This window comes from Cynocephalus volans, chromosome 8 (assembly GCF_027409185.1).
Source record: "Cynocephalus volans isolate mCynVol1 chromosome 8, mCynVol1.pri, whole genome shotgun sequence".
Lineage (NCBI taxonomy): Eukaryota > Metazoa > Chordata > Mammalia > Dermoptera > Cynocephalidae > Cynocephalus > Cynocephalus volans.
In genome coordinates, this window is record NC_084467.1 from 71258493 (window position 1) to 71276292 (window position 17800).

The 17800-nt window shown below is 37.1% G+C and overlaps 1 protein-coding gene across 5 annotated transcripts in view; it reads left to right on the plus strand.

Moving 5' to 3' along the window:
* The first annotated feature begins 864 nt into the window (after positions 1–864).
* The window catches only part of ADGRL2 (adhesion G protein-coupled receptor L2), a 180618-nt gene continuing 163682 nt past the window's right edge, over positions 865–17800 (plus strand). For 4 of the 5 annotated variants that reach the window (XM_063105500.1, XM_063105503.1, XM_063105505.1 and 1 more), the window contains exon 1: positions 865–1617. The gene's annotated coding sequence lies outside the window, so the exon portion shown is untranslated. Of the gene's footprint in view, positions 1618–1638; positions 1725–17800 lie in introns of those variants that run through there. The other variant, XM_063105502.1, reaches the window with a different exon arrangement.

Consider the following 17800-nt stretch of genomic DNA (forward strand, 5'->3'; position numbering starts at 1 on the left):
GCGCTCCGCCAAATACCCTTCACTCCGGTCCAGAAATAAAATAAATGTTTTTAAAGTGCGTGTGTGTGGACAGGATGGAGCGCGCGCGCCGGCGGAGCGCGCGGAGGATCGAGCGCGCCGTGAGTGGAGTTTGGGGTTGGGGAGTAGGGGTTGAACGGGTGGGTTGATGAGCGGGCTGGATGTGGAGCCCCGGGACCTGGGCCGGGGGTGGGGGTGGGGGGTCGCGAGCGGATGGGGAGGGGAAGGCAGGGGAGGGGCGCGAGCCAGCGCAGGCCGCCTCCGGGGCGCGTTCCGCGGCCATGCGCGCGCGTCCCTCGCCGCCGCCGCCGCCGCCGCTGCCGCCGCCGCCAGGACAGCCCTGCGGCCGCCCCGCCGGCTGAGCCGGTGCCGGCCAGTCCTCCGGCGGCTGCTCGGCCAACGCCACAGCCACCCGAACAGCTCAGGCCCGTAAGTGTCCCCTTTCGCTGCCCCTCCCCCCACGCTCGGGCGCACCGCCGCCGCAGCTGCTCAAATGGAGTGGAAAATGGCCATTGGGCGGCAATGAGTTATAGATTATCTGCTCCACGTTTTGTACTTAGCTGCCTGTAATCTTCTTTTGAGTTTGCCTGAGCCCTTGCTGGAAAAATCAGGAGGGAGAGATTTGTCCTTTGCTGCTGGACACGTTAATATGTTTATATGATTAGCCGAACTCCGGGAGGCGGGGTGGGGGGGTAGGTGGGGATTGGGGGGGGGGGGGAGGAGGGGGAGGAGGCTGGAGGTGACTCCAGTTCAGACCTCGCCGAGAGTCTGTGTCAGGACTTCGCACTCCCCCGTCTCTCTCCCTCTCTCTCCCTCTCTGCCTCTCACTCTCTCCGCTCACACACACTCAGAGGTGCCGGAGCGAAATCGGGAGCTTACCGGAGAATTCCTTGGGATTGTTGGGGGGCATCTCTCCTCCGCTGCTGTGCGCGGCGTGGCTCTTTCCCTGCTCCATCCTGCTTCCCCGAGCCCGAGTCCTCGCCTTCAGCCCTTCGTGGGGCAGCAGCCACCGCTTAGCCTCGGCCGGGAGATCCGAAATGTGAGGAGGGGCCGCCGCTGCCTCCCGCCCCAGGCCGCAGGGTCGGCGTGAGGGATGCCAGTCCGGCTGGCGCGGACGGCGGGCTGAGGGGCTTCGCCTGACAAACTGAGTTGGCCTCGCGCCGCCCGCCCCTCCCGCGGCCGCCGCTTCTAGGGGACTCTCAAGTCTGCGCACCTCTGTCGGGCTTTTGCTTCAACCACCCCCTTAGCTCTGATTCCCGAATTTTTTTTCCCCTAAGGGAGCGTGCGGTCTGAGGGGTGTGTGCGTGTGTGTAAGAGACCTCTGTCGCCGCGCGGCGTGTGGGAAACTGCGGGAAAATGTTGACTTAACCCCAGGAGCCGCCCGGCGCTGGCTGCTTGGCTGGAGGCAGCGGCAGCGGCAGCCGAAGCAGGAGGACGCTCCGAGCCGCAGCCCTGCCTCCCGCGCGGACTCGGCGGCCGGCGACCCGCTGGCGGCCGGCCTCGGCCCTCCCCGGCCGGGGTCGCCGCTGCCCTCTGCGCCTCCCCCGGCTCGGCCCCTACACCAGACGGCCCTCCCCCGGGGCGCGCTCGCAGAAGGAGGTAAGAGCCGCAGCGGTGAACAATGTGCCTCTGTGCCTGGCTTCGGAGACCTGTTTGCTTTGCGCCTCCTGCCCGGGGGTGGATGCTGGAGGTGGAGGGAGCCGCGGGTTAGTTGGGGCTAGGCTGTTTGTTTACCTTCGGCGGGGCCTGGGGGACACCGCGCTTGCTCGGGCTGCTCGCCCCCTCCCCCACGTCCCCATCTCCTATGCTCAGAAACCGATACGCAGAACTCTCAGTCCTGTCCTGCCTGCGTTTCCTTTTTTTTGCAGCTATTGTAACGCTCTCGAGGCGTCAGTTTAGTTGCTGGGGACGGCAGTGGGCGGGGGGAGGGGGTTGCCGTACCCGGGCGTTTTTTGATTTCTTCAAAGCTTGGGGGTCGGAAGGTGCCGCTCGTCTTTTCACAGCCGGGCTGGGGAGGGGGTGTGTGAGGCGCACCCTCGGCAGAGCTGCTCTGCTCGGGGTGCGGGGACCCGAGGCCCCCCAGCGCCCCACCCGCCGGCACACGCGTCCCGGGCTGTAAGTGGAGCGGGAGGCCGAGCGCGGGGAGCGAGTTCAGGGGAAGTGGACGGTGGGGGAGGGCTCGGATGAGTTGTTGCGGGTTGTTTTTTCTTCTTGGCGGTGGATAGGTGGTGTGGAGAGGCGAGGATGACAGCAAAGCGCAGCCAGATGTGGCAGGGTCGGCGCTGGGGCTGGCAACGATTAGAGGCGGAGGGCTGCCGGTGCCGGGACGGCCTGGCGGGGCGGGAGGGCGGCGGGGCCTGGGACCCGGCGGGCCGTGGGAGGGCAGAGAGCCTCCCGGACCTGCAGTGAGAGGGCAGCAGCGGGCCGCGTTGGGCCTGCGGGAGAAGTTACGGGGTGTGGGCTCCTTGGATGGCCGTGGGGCGGGGAGTCTCGGGGAGCCTGGTCGGAAGGATGGGGGTGCCAGCTGGGGAGCAGCGGCGAGAAAAAGGCGTGGGAGGAGCGCGAGGAAAGGGGAGACCCCCGAGCTACCCGAGAGGGGGTTTCTGGATTGGCTGGGGCGACTTGGGCAGAGGGGCGAGGGTGACCCAAACGACGAAAGCGCCCCAGCAGTGTTGGAGGCACGCTTGCAAGACTCCTGCGCTTGGGACCCGTGAAGTTTGTTCTTTTCGCCGAACTGCGGCGTTGGGGTTAGGGGAAAACGCTGGAAGCTTTACGAGTATTTAGTAGCAAAGTGTCGTTGAGCGGAGGCTTTTTTTAAATCCTCTGTTCAGCATAGTTGGAGGGACAAGTCCTGCGGTGCCAGTCTTATCCTTTCCCGGTCTTCAAGGGACTCCTTCCCCCTCCTCCTTTCCCCCTTCCTCGGCCCCCTCATTCTGTTCTTCCTGATGCACACTGTGTTGTCTCAAATTCAGACCGAGGAAATGTTTTCCTCCTGTTTCTTGAAAGGTGTCAGGGCTGCTTAGCAGCTTCTCCAAACAGCCTGGGAGCGTCAGAGCCACAGCCACCAACCATATGGTTCCCGTTACAAAGGCCAGGTTCTGAGGCACTCTTCCCCACCCTGCCCCCAGTTCTTTGATTTTCTTCTACATTCTTTACGGTGATTGTACTTCTTCCCCTTTCCAGCGCGTAGATTTAGCAGACGTAGTTGCTTCATTCATTTCCCTGTCAGTGTTTATGTCTGGAACGGGCCCCACCGAGTTTGCTCTTTGCTCACCTCGCGTTGCACAATGAAGAAAGTCACGTCCGTTTGGTAAATAATTACCTGTTGGGATATCTCTTACTAAATCAGATTTGATCTTGGGCAAACCTTAACAATAGGCACTAAAAAGGCAATATACATTCGTAGCAGAAAAAATAGAATAGTTTTTGTGGTATCTGTGGCAGCATTCCAAGTTGTGATGGGACTGTTTTGACCTAGGTAAAGGTAACTTTGTAACTTTAAATTTAGTATCTTTGTAATGCTTGAGAAACCTTTGATAAGAAAATCTACTTCTGTTCAGGTGTGTTATGGAACTTTTTATTGTCCTTCCCTACACCCTCCAATAAATTTATGCATGATAGCAAGAATACTACAGAACAAATGTTCTGTTGTTTAGCTTCTTCAGACATTCCGATTCTCTCCTTTTGTTGCTTGCCTCTAAAAGAGGTGCCATTTCACATCATTCTGCACAAATTGTTTGAATTAATGCAAGTGTGAATTCTTACCGTTTGAAGGGGACTATTAGCATATCAAAGGTTTCTTAGCTTCAGCTCAATTGAGAAAACTTCAGCCTGTCTTGCATTTGCTTCCAAGCTGAGGCCCAAAGGGCAATGAGAATTGTAAAGGGTAAAAATAGGGAGGTGGATTCAGGCTGTGTTTCTGAACTTCTACTGTTTTGTAATTATGTGAGCCAAAAACATTGTCTGTTGCTGTGGATCCCTTGCAAATGGCAAGACAATTATTTTCTATCGATAAATTGTTTGCTCCTAGAAAAAGGGTGACCTTTTATTTTATGATAGTCACTGTTGCCTGTCTTTTGGGGTCCATACCTTCAGTGGAAGAGAGAATGAGAAAGCCTTTCCTTCTAATTTAATGCTTTTCTAGGGCCTACACTTTGTTATATTAGTAAAATGAGAAAGGCTTTTAATTAGTTTTCAATTAGTCTATGAAACAATAGAAATTTTGTGATAAAAGGACACTCATTTCTACACAGGAAACTTTCCTTTTTATATACTTGTTAAACTAATAGGAAAAAAAGTCAGTGGAGGTTGTTGAAAATAAAAAAACTCAACATGAACTTTATTAACACAACTTCTTTTGTGAGTGTAAGTTCGGAAAAGGTTTCTAGGTAATAAAGACCCAGATTTTTATGAATCCTATTTACAGATAATTTTGTTTAAATATCGATTGTTTTGTTTCAAGATTTTTGTATTTTTGTCAGACTGTAAACTCTAGTATTTAGCCTAAAGTTGCTTTATTTTCCTTAATACTTATAGTTTATTTGCTCTTGCTTTTTTTGCATTTGCAGAGAGATATGTTCTTTGAATTTCTTTTAACTCAGTATCTGTGAATGACGAAACAAGTAAGAACAGGTACTTGGGTCGTTTGGGTCAGTTTATGGAGAGTAGATGGGTCGAGGGAAAGAACTTTTATCATCAGTCTCTGGGAAAGAATTAGGTTTATTAATTTATCTTAAGATTTTAAAAAACCTAGTTTTTAAAAGATGAAAATGAATTTCAGGGAAGGTTTTCACATTTGTAAACTCATATTTTTTATAGTTTTTCCCTTGATGGTTGGTTGCTTGTCAACGTGAATTGATATCCCTTCATTGGAGGAGGATTATTTACTAACGTTCAGACTCCTTTCTTTATTTTTATATTGAAAATGAATTTTAATGTAACAGTTTCAGAGATGAAAAATTATCATTAATTGCGTAACATTTTTAGTCTTTAGTTTAACAGGGGGGTAATTTTTTTCAGATTAAGATGAGGGTTTTTTTTTAGTGCCATTCAAATTGTATACCATTGCCCTGAAATCATTTTATGATAGGTTATTTATCCGCCGATCCTTTCTCTTGTCTGAGAAGTACCATAGTGGCTTAAAAAAAAAAAAAACAGCAAAAAACTCCCCAGATTGATGTAATTGCGATTATTGTACTTAAGTTGCTGTTAACTAGTCTGCTTTGTAGAGTGTTATAAAGAAAACACATTATCCTTTAGAGCTATTAGTGATAATCTAAAAATTGTCTTGAAAACATTGCTCTTCATTTTATATGATGGTGATCCTGAATTCAGCAAATCTTTTAAGGTATAAAATGCAATGAAAAGAAGATTTTCAACATTTAGATGACAAAATTGGACTACTTAGAGAAAAATTAATGTGTTGTAGAAGCACTTCAGCTGCCATTTTCAATCACTCTGGGTTACTATGTGTTGGCAACAGAAAACGAATTTAGAAATGGAGATAGCTGTGGGAGCAGGTAGTTGGGGAAATCAGAATATTGAATCATGTGGGGTAGAACAGACCAATTACTTCAAGTTTTGACTTGAGAATTCCCAATAAATATAATTTTTTCCAGGCTTTTGACTCTGCTTTATTAATGGACCAACATCAAAGCAGACAACAAAACTTCCAAATGTTATAAAAACTAATATAAATATACAGATCTCACATGCAGTACTACAAGTCTTAATTTAAGACAAGCAGTTGGAGTTTTTATTGCTGCAATTTTCACAATCAGCAGAAACGTTAACACCAGGCTTCTGGGTGTTTCCTTTGTTGAAATGAGCAAGAGGAGGGCTTTAAAACCAAGATTTACTTAGGGTTAGATTTTTATTTGATCGTTATTGAAGCTGTCTGTGTTTTATTAAAAATTTAAAATAGTTTTTTAGTGTCTTAAGTAATATAGGAATATGTGAACTGAGATTGAGATGCTGTGAAAGTCAAAAGGTAACTAGAGATCTGCAAACCATAGTAATAAACGGTTATTGCTTTATTTTCTATCAAAATATTTATTTGACCTAACTTTTGTGAATAAATATTTAAATAACAGTTAATTGACAGGTGTAGTGTGGAATGAAAAGAGCATTACTATGTATTCTAAAGTATGGGCAAAACACACTGTACCTACCTAAGAGAAATCTGTTTTCATTTTAGCAGGAATCCATACCACTTGTCCAATTGCTGATACTTAAGAACACAGATTAGGTGTACTTAGATTAGGAATGAAATATAGCTTTGGAAATGGAAGAATTTAGGGTCATATAAGGTGCTGTTTTTACAGAAAGTTTCTTCAAAGACTGGACCACTTTTGCCTCTTGATGTTTCACTGTATCTGATTTTGAGTCTTGAAGGGAGAGGTAGGTATACATTTGACATCTTGTTTGCTTTTCTGCAAAAAAGGTGCAAGTAAAACAAGTGATATTATTTTCAAAGTAGTATGTTTTAGAAATAAAATTCATAATTATAAAAACAGACTCATCATATTATTTGCAAAAATGCCTAGCTGAAAACTTTGCAAATTGATGATTTTGATAAAGCATTAAAAATAGCAATTTTAGGTACTAGACCTGAGAAGAACTTGAAATCCTGTTAAAGTTTTGGTCCTGTGGTTTAAATATTAGTTCATGTTATCTAAATAGATAACTGTTTTGTAACTATTTTCAGGAAAGATTAAAACATTTCTATTTCAAAGATAGGTTAAAATCATAGGTTAGTTAACTTCTTTCTTACATAACACTAATTCTATAGCCCCACCCAAATTATTCATCTCTTCAAATAATTCTTGATTGAAGGTTGAAAGGTTGAAAAGTATTTAATCACTCAGATTACTGTAATTAGATCTGATGCTATCAGAAAAATAAATTGAGGCTATTATCTAAAATCTTTTTGCTACTTAAGGTGCTCTCAAAGATTGGTCAAGAAGTGATTTTTTTTTTTTTTTTTTTTTAATGCTTTAAGAAAAAGCTTAAGGAAATGCTTTAACTATAGAGATGAATAGTTAATGATTGGAATTAGGGTATTCAGATCCTAAAATAATGACATCTTTCTTGACCTAGTATGATAACTTTTAAAGGAGTAACTAGTGTCCGTCATTTCTAAATTTTATTTGGGACTTCAATTTGGTATTGAGTTTAGTATGTAGATTTTGTTAGATTTATGTTATAAACTATAAAAATCCCTTAATGTTATTTTGATGTAAGTAGTTATTTTTTTTAGGTGAGTCATGGTGACATAAATGTCCTAATCAACCAAAAAATTTTTTTAAAATGTAAAAGGTCATTTATTTGATGGACTAAATGTAGGCAAGAATTTGTAGTTACAAGGGTAACTTCAGAACATTAGTGGAAAAATGGAATTAAAATATAATACAAATCTTTCCATGAACTTTTTTAAGGCACCTTGTACTTTTTAATGTATTCTTATTCTACAGCTTTTAAAAGCCTTGTTTCTTACAAAAAACCTCCCATATTTGGCAAATAAATACTGTCTAAAGAATAAAAAGGTAGATCGAATGAAGGAACCAAACACTTAACACCTGCAAGTAAAGTGCAGCTTACAGCAAAATGCTATTGATTGCTTCGGAAGCACAAAGCAAGTTTAGATACAATTTGTTTAATTACAAAAAAAAATGCAGTTTTATGAAGTAATATAGTTTGTCTTCATAGAGGATTTTATGCATTGTGTGGTGGTAAGTAAAATCCCATCACGGTTGTATAAATTTGTTCAATTACCAGAATGGCTAAAAGAAAAAAAATCAATTTAGGTTGAAAAGCAACAGAAATTAGATTACCTTGGTTAGTAGGAACTTGCCAGCAGTGTTTAAATTGCTTAATAATATCAAAAGTTACCATGTTTCACGGTGTAAGGATATTGGCTCTTGTTTTAATATACATACATTTGTTTACTTGGTGAACATTTTTTTCTTTTTCCTTTCCATTTTTGTTTTTATTGAAGTTATTGCTTGATATACAAGAAACTATTTACACTCGCATATTCTCATTTGTTTTAGAGGCTTGTTTTTAGTAGTTGATTTTCTTGATTTCTAGAATTTGTAATCATGTGATATTTCAGATTAGTGTAGTGAAATATCAGATGTGATTGTATGAATCAAAAGAAACCTAGTCCATCAGAAGGGATAACTAGGTTATTATCAGCAACAGAAACACGTTTTAGAAATTTTTAATATTAACTCTGGAATTATATTTAATTCTACATTTTAAGTTCTTGTAGCCCTAAAGTACTATGGAATTCATCACAGCAGATAGCTGGGTACCCGTTTTATCACCACCTTGATTCATTTTGGCACCCAGATTTACCCAAGTGCTAGAAGAGGCACAACACTACTCAAAGTCACCCGGCTGTTTTTAGGTCATGAAGTCAACTTCCTGGAATTTCTGGTGAAACCAGTTGAAAAGGGAGGACAAATGTCACTTTAAATAGAGATGTTTAAATCAGATTTCTGCCTGAGGGTAAAATTTGGGTCTGTTTTAGCCCGGATGTAATGTCTCCCTCTACAGAGCACAGCATTAATCATGACCTGACAAGAAAACGTATGCTGAGCAAAACGGGTCCCTGTTGATCTTGTCATTGATTTTTTCAATCTGTGAAGAGAACATAAACATTAAAATTCACACACAGGGATTACACCTTAATCTCTGAATTTTACTGTCAAAATTAGTTGCCTTAAATGAAGCCTATTTAAAGCTGAAACATCTTTGGAGGACTTTTTTTTTGGATAGATCCAATACTTTAATAAAAACAGAAATGAGGTTAAAAAGAAGGCAGGTTAAGCAGAATTTAACTTCCTGAAATATATGACCAAGTCTTATTCTGTTTTAAGATGTATTAAGTGGACTGGCTGGTTAGCTCAGTCAGAGCATGGTGTTGGTAACTCCAAGTTCCAGGATTAGATCCCTGTTTATCAGCCAGCTGCCAAAAAAAAAAAAAAAAAAAGCATTAAGTAACTTCTAAAAAAATTTTTTTAAATCTGATAGTAGAAAAAAATAAATGGAGATAAAAACAAACTATTAATTCTTAGTTTTGAGAGATATGAGAAGTTGAAAAGACGGTTAACTTTAGACAGCATCAATTCAAACATATTATTTTGTTAGAAGAGAGATACAACCCAGTATCTTTTCCTGGATGAATAATGAAATCTTGAGCCATCCTAGTAGTGAAGAAGGATGCATCCTGAGGCTGCTAATAAAAAAGGGCTTAGTTTTACTCTTTCAGTTATTAGATAATTCTCTTTAACTCCTTTCTTTTAACTGCTTTCTTGGCCAAATACGTATGCACATGTACATACATAAGAATGCAATTTGTATTCTTTTCCTTTGTTTATATCAATATTTGTTGACAGTTATTGGCTAAAAATTAGGACAAGTTTAAAACATAAAATATGTATGATTAAGGTGTCTCTTATTAAACTGATTTTGAAAATGATTTGACTCATTTAGTACCTGTTTTGCTTTCAAAGGTATTATTTGCCTTTGGATCAAGAAATGCCTGTACTGTCCATACTTTGCATCCTTTTGTAGGTATTTTTACATTGTCCACACCTCAAACTAATTATTGCTTTGGATTTAGATGACAGAATAATCTAACCCCAGTTACTGCCAAAAATGGCACTTGGCTGTTGGGCACAGGCTAGGTGACCTTGCTTTTGACTAATGCTTTCTCTTGTAGTGTGTTGTGAATAGTACCTATTTATAGAGAGAGCAAGAGAGAATTCTCTCTTTTGTTTAGAAAGTAAGTTCTAATTTTAATTGTTTATTCTTAAAATAAGTACTGTGACAGCAGTTCTCTATGTAATGAGTGAACCATTACAAGATTTTAGATGAAGTCTTTACTTAGTATAATATTTCTGTTTTATGTAGATGATATTTACTTAATCAGTTCTCAGCTTCAATTCACATAAAAAAGAATCATGTTGAAAATTATCTTCCCTGGGTCTTTACTTTGAAGTAAAGTATTTCTAACTGGACTTATTATTTCTTTATTCTACTCGTACCTTCCATATGGAAATTTTATTCCTCTGCATTAAAAGCCCGTCATTTTATAGTGTTTGCTTTTGTGGTTATTGATTAGAAATTACAGAACACATTTCTTATATGGCATTTTCTCCTCTTTGTGTTCTTAATCTTAGGATGCTTATGGTGTATTTTAGTTCTTATTATTCCTGGCTTTCCTATGGTTAAAGTCTAAGACAGGGAAACATTAATTTTGATAATGTTGTGTGATTATGCATTTATATTCTGATAATTGTACATATTTTTGTAGAGTTTGATGAAGGCGTATGTATCAAATGACAGAAGATATACTGAAGATTGATGTACTGAAGATACACATCTTGTTTTCCATTTTTAAAAAGATGGGCGTAATTCTAAAGCTTCATTTTGCTTCATAGGAATCAATAAATAAAAATGCTCGAATTATGATGTCCTACACATTTTCACTTTTACTAAGGACATTTAACTGTTTTTGTGCTTTTCCAGAGTTCTGCTGTCATGCGGAAGATAATGTTTGGACATTAGGTTCTTCCTCTTGATACCTCAATAGATGAATAATAGGAACATTCCTCCTCTTTGCTTTTTCTGCTGCAAGTGCTATGATACCCATAGACTGCATAGAAACCACTTTTGATACTGTTACGGTGTTAAACTTGGTCTACAACCTGAATATCTAAAAATAAGTGAAACAAAATTTGATTTCTATTGTCTTAAGCAAAAAACCTGCTAAAAACACTGCTTGTTTGCCTTTGCTTTTACCTTATTTTTTATTTCTTTGGAAAAAAGAACATATAACTGATATCTCTGATATTTCTGTATGTTTAGCATGAAAGTTGCTTATCTTTTATAATTTTCACTTCTTCAATAAGCATCTTTTTTAAAAATTAGTTTTTATAAGCCTGTCAGTTCATTTGTAGGTGAGTCAAACTGGATTTGCCTCAAATTTCCAGTTACTATTTATGTGTTATATAGGTGATGTGTGCTTGTCCTAAGGAGAAATCTTAAAGGAGGGGGCATCAAACATTCTCCAGAAATAATTTTTAGTAATACATTTCACCCAAGACTTTGAAACTGTTCTTCATTTTCCCATTTTTGCTCCCTTGGCATTGATGTGCCATATCTCTGTATACCTGGGGAAAGGAATAGGGCAGAAGAGGACATTTTGTTAATAGAAATCGATAACAGATTCTGAAAAAATAAAATAAAAAAACTACAGAGGGTAAAGAGCATTTTGCAAGTCAGATTTGCTTTTTTTTCTTTTTAAAATTGAATTAATGAAAATAGATTTTTCAGAAATAAATACTCTCCAAATTGAAGTTTTAAAATTATTTGAAGTAAGGAGAAATTATAGTTTTTACTGCATTCATTGAAAATTGTTCTTTTATCTTTCACTGTAAATCAATCCCAAAATGCCACCTTTGATTGTTTACTTTGTGTTCAGAAGATGAGTCAGATAAACAGGTTGGGCAGCTTTGTTTTGGGTGGTCTGTCACTTCAGGCTGGTGCTGTGTAAGCAAGGCAGTGCTTTCCTTTCCTTGAAATACACTTTGTGTGAGTAGCTCTTGGGTGAGTTTGTGAAAAGTTTTTGTAGCCTGCCTGCTCAAGCTGCCTTCTTAACTAGGTTGGAAGACAAGAATAATCATGTTCAACCACAGATTTTCAAGAACAGTTATTTTAATTAGATAATTGGGAAGGAGGAGGGAACAATGCTAGAGAGCAGTATTTCTATAAAATAGTGACCTGCATTTTTACACAGGCAACTGCATGTGGTTCCAATGTTTTTTGCTAACCCTTGTTATTACCTGCAGAGGGAGCTTGTATATGAGATAAAATAAAGAAGGCACTGTAAATTGATAATTTCCCTTTTGAAAGTCTTTTATAGAAATTATTTTATTTTTATTTTGGAAAAATTGTTCTAAAGAAAAAGTAAGGCATTTTGAGATTAGCCAAATTATAGTGAAATTTAATATACTAAATACCAGATGTTTATCATTTTCTATATTCACAGATTACAAATGTGCCTTTTTACCATTTCTTAATCAGTAAAAATAACTTGGAAGATAATAAAGATATCAGATTCATCTTGAGATTGTGATTTTTTTTATGATTGACTAGAGCTCTGGGAGAATGACCTCAGAACTGTCTCGTTTAAATATCGTTAAAATAGAGATCCCAGCTTTTTAGATTATTTTCCAGGTTATGTGAAATATTATTAAATGATCAGTAAACATAAAGTAGTAAATTGCATTTCTAGAGCTACATTTAGTTAATAGATCAAATTGTATGAGTTGCATATGCTTTTTTTTCTAAAAACAAAAATGATCACTTTGTATTAATGACTTTTACTTGCAATAATGGACAAATTAGTGCAGTGACACTTATGGAAACCACCAGTAATGACCCAGTGTGAAGTGATTTAGAAAACTGCTGACCAAGGTAAAATAGACAATTCTTGACTGAAAATTGAATTCTGTTTATGAACTCTGTGCCAACTGAATTTCTAAGAATTATTAGCTGAATACTCAGAAATATTTGAGAGTTTTACGTTCAGGTATTTTGGTAATCAGGGTGATAAGCCTTTAGGAGCATTTGGATCTTTAATAGTGGGCAACATTTTTCACATCTGTATACATTACTTGTGCCAAGAAATTTAATGATAGGATATATTAAATTCTATTGAAAAATCAATTCCAGTTTTTTTTATTTTTACACTTTGGTATAGTAATAATGTTTCAGAATTTGCTTGCTGGGGGGTTATAAAAAAGGGAAAGTTACTGGTGCATCCTTAGTTTACCAGGGGGTAATATGACAAGTAGAAATATTTATTTTTTATTTTAAAAGGCTGTTTTCTTAATGAAATTTATTGTTTTACATTTATTATTTTACTAACTAATCTTTACTAATGCGAAAAGTCAGACTGTTACTGTTACATTGAGTATAACCCTTTAACTAAGGAAACTTGTTTAAAGAGATTTATGGTACTGGCATGGGTTTTTGTATATTACTCTCTCAGCGTGGTTTTGTATTATCTTAACAAGTCTGTGCTACATTTATGCAGAGCATTTTCATAACAGGGTAAGAATATTAGCAACAGCAATTACAATAGGATTACGATGGTATGTTTTATAAAAATATACAAGTGCTCCTCTTCCTTAGAATTATTGATAGGTATTCTTTACTGTCAAGTTTACTTCACTGTTTGAAATAATATGATAAAAAGATACTTTGGTACTAAGTATAAGCGCTGGAAAGTGGAATCTGATATTACAGTTCATTACCATTACCCTTTTCCCTCTAACACCACAGCTCCCTTCACAGAGAGGTAAGGGTTACTGGAGAATTCATTCCAGGAAAATTGTTATGTGAGGCGCAGTAACTGTCAGGGAGTGCATAACTTCTGTGAGGTTATTGGAAAGGCACAGCTAGGGTAAGTTCTACTTGTTTTTTCTTAAATTTGAAGGTAGACTACTGAATGATTTTTCAAATAGTGAAATCTGAATCCATTGCAAAGAAAATGTATTGAAAAGTTGATTAAATTATTGTTCTTATAAAAGTGTTATTGATGTTTTATTCTTTGGGCGATGTTTATGACAAGGAAGTTAACTGGTAATTGCTTTTCATTTTAAAATAACCTGGACATTCTTTGTAAACTATTCAAGAAATTTTTATGAAATTTTCTTGAATAAAATAGAATATGAATTTATGATATAACATCCTCTGTTCGTTTGTATATGCTAAGAGTAAATGTGTATGTAGTAATTGTTCCTTCATCTATTTGAGTGGATTTTTAAAAAAATAAGATATATTATGAATAATTCTCCAAGTAAGAGTAATATGTGTTTTGAGTATAGATGTGAAATAATCTTTAAATATAAATTTTATAAAAATGGAAGTTTTCTATTATATATTTTTTAATAATTTTTGAATGAAAAGTCAAATATAAATATTTTAATATGTTAAGCATTAAAGTTTACAAAACATGATACACCCTAAATAATACTAAAAAATTTGTGTGTTTGTATATAAAGAATCTGTAATGCAGAATTATAATCTGCATGTTTAAATAACTGTTTTGGAGAAAATATAAATACTATCTTAAATGGCCTTGTTATTCCCAGGATTTAAAAACTAATATATTCATTTCAATTATAAAAATAAACGTTAGTTTCTTTTTCCTTTCTGTATGTTTCAAAGGCATTCCTTTTGCCTGATTGATAGATTTCTTCATACTGAAACCTTTCTTAGGAAAGGTTTAAAAAGAATATTTTTTATTATGTATACTTTATGTGGTAGCTTTTGTGGCATTCACATGATATTGCTAATTCAAAGCCTCACTAAAAAGTGAAAATGTTAAAGTCTTAGAAACTTAAATTTCTATTACTTTTTTAAAGAGAAGAAATTTTAAAATTTCACATATTTTCTTCAGTAATTTAAACAATAGTATTATCTTTATAAAAATAAATACAACATCTAAGGAAATAATTTTAAATAGAAGTACTAAAATTTTTAAAAATGTATTTATGCTCTCAAGTGGATAACTTTGTCTCAAATATTTGTGTGATTTACATTTTTTTTTTTTTTTTTTTGTCGTTTTTTCATGACCGGCACTCAGCCAGTGAGTGCACCGGTCAGTCCTATATAGGATCCGAACCCGCGGCGGGAGCGTCGCCGCGCTCCCAGCGCAGCACTCTACCAAGTGCGCCACGGGCTCGGCCCTGATTTACATATTTTAATATAAGTATGATTGGTAAAACTGCCTTTCTGAGATTCATATTTAAGAAGGAAAAGTAAAACTCATTCAGTAAAGCGATTTAATTACTGAGTTTTTGTCATGATTTTCAAAAATTAATTTATATTTAATGCTCTCTAAATCAGATTATTAATTCAAAAGGCATTGCTGTTTTGACCAAAAATAAGTCAAAGTAGAGTGATAGTAATTATTACTCATGTCATAGGCCCTAAATAAAATGTTAGCTTAGGTTCAAGGAAAAGACTTAGCCCAGCATTTTACAACTTGCCAGAGAGCATCATAACAGATGCTTTGTTATCTGTTGTAGTTACTGAGCCACAGTAGTTTTGACTAATGCAAAAGTAAATACCTGGACCTTTGAAATTATTTGAATTACACTTCAAGAAAATCTTTGTTTTAGCTCTTTTCTCTGTGGGATTCAGGTAACAGATACAACACAGCAATTTGAGAATACATTCTAAAACACTTTTCTTATCATTGTATCTCCTTAGGAATTTAGGGTTGATTGGTGTTTATAAAACATTTTATAGAATTATGGTGATAGAAATAAGGTAACATAGAATTATAAGTTATTGAACATGATGGTCAAACATAAACTTCATACTCTGCCTATTTTAATAATATAGTCACTCCCCCATACCTTCCATGTCCCCCCCCCAACTTTCTTGTACTGTGTTACTAATAAAAAGTACATAATTACTCTCGACATTTCTGCCTGGAAACCTGTAATTGGTTTCATTAAATGAGAATAGATCTTTAAAACAATTATTGTTCAGCTGATATTACATGATTAAAATATCTAAGAGCAAAGCTTAAGTATCTTAGAACTCACATTTTCTAGGGTTGCCTTTTTCAAAAACATTTGGGATTGATTTTTAATAGTTTGAGTATTCCTAAAAAAATTAGAGAGTAAGAATTAGAGCTCTTTAGAACAATACTAAATTGAATGGCTTGTAGAACAATCATCACTTAAGTATTTGAAGAATATTGAGAATCTTGTAGATTACATACACTAATGGCCTCATTTTCATTATTGCTTGTTAATTCTGTGACAATCAAGAGGAGCATATCAAGAAGGTTGCATTTAATTCCCCACAATGTTAACGGTTAATCAAAAATAAAATATAAATTTGATCTGTTAGCTTATTTTATTGAAATCAATTTTGCCTATTTCTATAAAGACTAAATCACGACAAAATCTTATGTACTTATTAAATTGATATTGTCAGGCATTTATAAAATTCTGGTATTACCAGACTTTTTTGCACTGGTCTTAAGAACACTCTTTTGGTATTTTGTATATTGGTTGAATATTTTAAATATTTCCTCTTGCAGAATATTTTCTTCATTTGTTTTAATAATTTGATGTTACTCATGTCTGAATTGATGGTGAGGGCCTTAAATTCTTTTTAAACAATTTCTTTTTTCATTTGACTTCCCAACTAAGCTGGTGTTTGGCCTACTAAAAAGAGTCAAGATATAAATTTAGTGGTTAGTATCAATTTATGGGTTTTCTGTTTAATGTGGAATCATTATTTGTATTCTTTAGAGTATTTTCATGTGACTTAATATATTTTTAAGCCTTCTATAGTTAAGAAAAGATATTTGCCACACCTTCGTATTTGGCATTATTCGACTCTTGTAAAAGATTCTTTTAGTGTTTAGTCTGATGACCATGTAAAGTAACATACGAGTGATCTTTTCTTACTTGCCTACTTTCATTCAGCTGACAAAGGAAAACTTTATTCCATGTACTTTTTTCTCAGAGGAAATATAGAAGTTTTTCATTGAAGCACTGTAAATGTTAGCTTGAGGAATGTTTATGTACTGCCGTCTTACAATTTGTGTTATGAGTAGAATGATTTTGAAAGAAAAAAAGAAAGCTAGTTTGTATATTAAATTGATTTGTATGAGCAGACACATAGCACAATTGATGTCTTTGATTGGCCTGCCATCCTACTTTGTTTTATTTAGATTGGTGTCAATCAGATTTATGATAAGGCAAAAATATGTATTAGCTCTTGGCCAGGATTTAGCGTTGTCTTGGTCTCATTTTTTGGCTGAAAATTTGCCTGTCTGTTATTTAAACCTTATAAATTATTGCATCTGAAGACTTAAGTTTCTATTGATTTTTCTTTCCTTATCTCCTGTAGAATCTGTCTTAGATAAACTTTTATGGTAATTTTATTATTTTAATTTGTTGTCATTTATTACGTGGAAGAGATTTTAAAAGATTAAAAAGCATATGCAACTCTGTATAAGGATAGGCTTTTAGTAGGGACCTATAACATGTTTTGATAATTAATGGAGCTGAAAAATCAAACTAAAAATGTTAGGAAGAATTCCATGAAACAGTGTATATAAGTTTGGCTAATAGTTAAAATTTTCATTAACACTACTTGGTCAGTATCACAACTATGCTACTCTGAATTTTTAAAGCTCTATCTTTTCGAACATTAATTCTTTGCTTATCAAATTGACTTTTTAATGCTAAGTACTTACTAAAATTTTAGTGTGTTTCATCATTTTAACATAAAATCAAAAGTTCGTCAAATTTTAAGTGTTAAAATCCAGGTTAACATTTTTTCCCATCCAAGTACTAACCAGGCCCGACCCTGCTTAGCTTCCGAGATCAGACGAGATCGGGCGCAGGTTAACATTTTTTGAAATGATTTATCATGGTGATACAGAAACCACTTTACAGGTAGACTCAATTTAATGGAAATTAGAAGCTCCCTATCTTTAGTAGTGAGTTTCCTTTATATGAACTTTTGAGTTTTATTGATTCTTCACACCAGCACAACAGATAATAAATTGAATAATCTAGAACAGTGCAGCTTTTGGTTTAATATATGTAAATATTACAAATTTAAAAAATTTTGAAAATTGTTCTTAATTCCAAGTATAATAGTCAGAAATAGTACAAATACCTAATTGGTGTATTTGGTTGTTTACCTGAAAGGCAGATGTTTTGATTTTTGG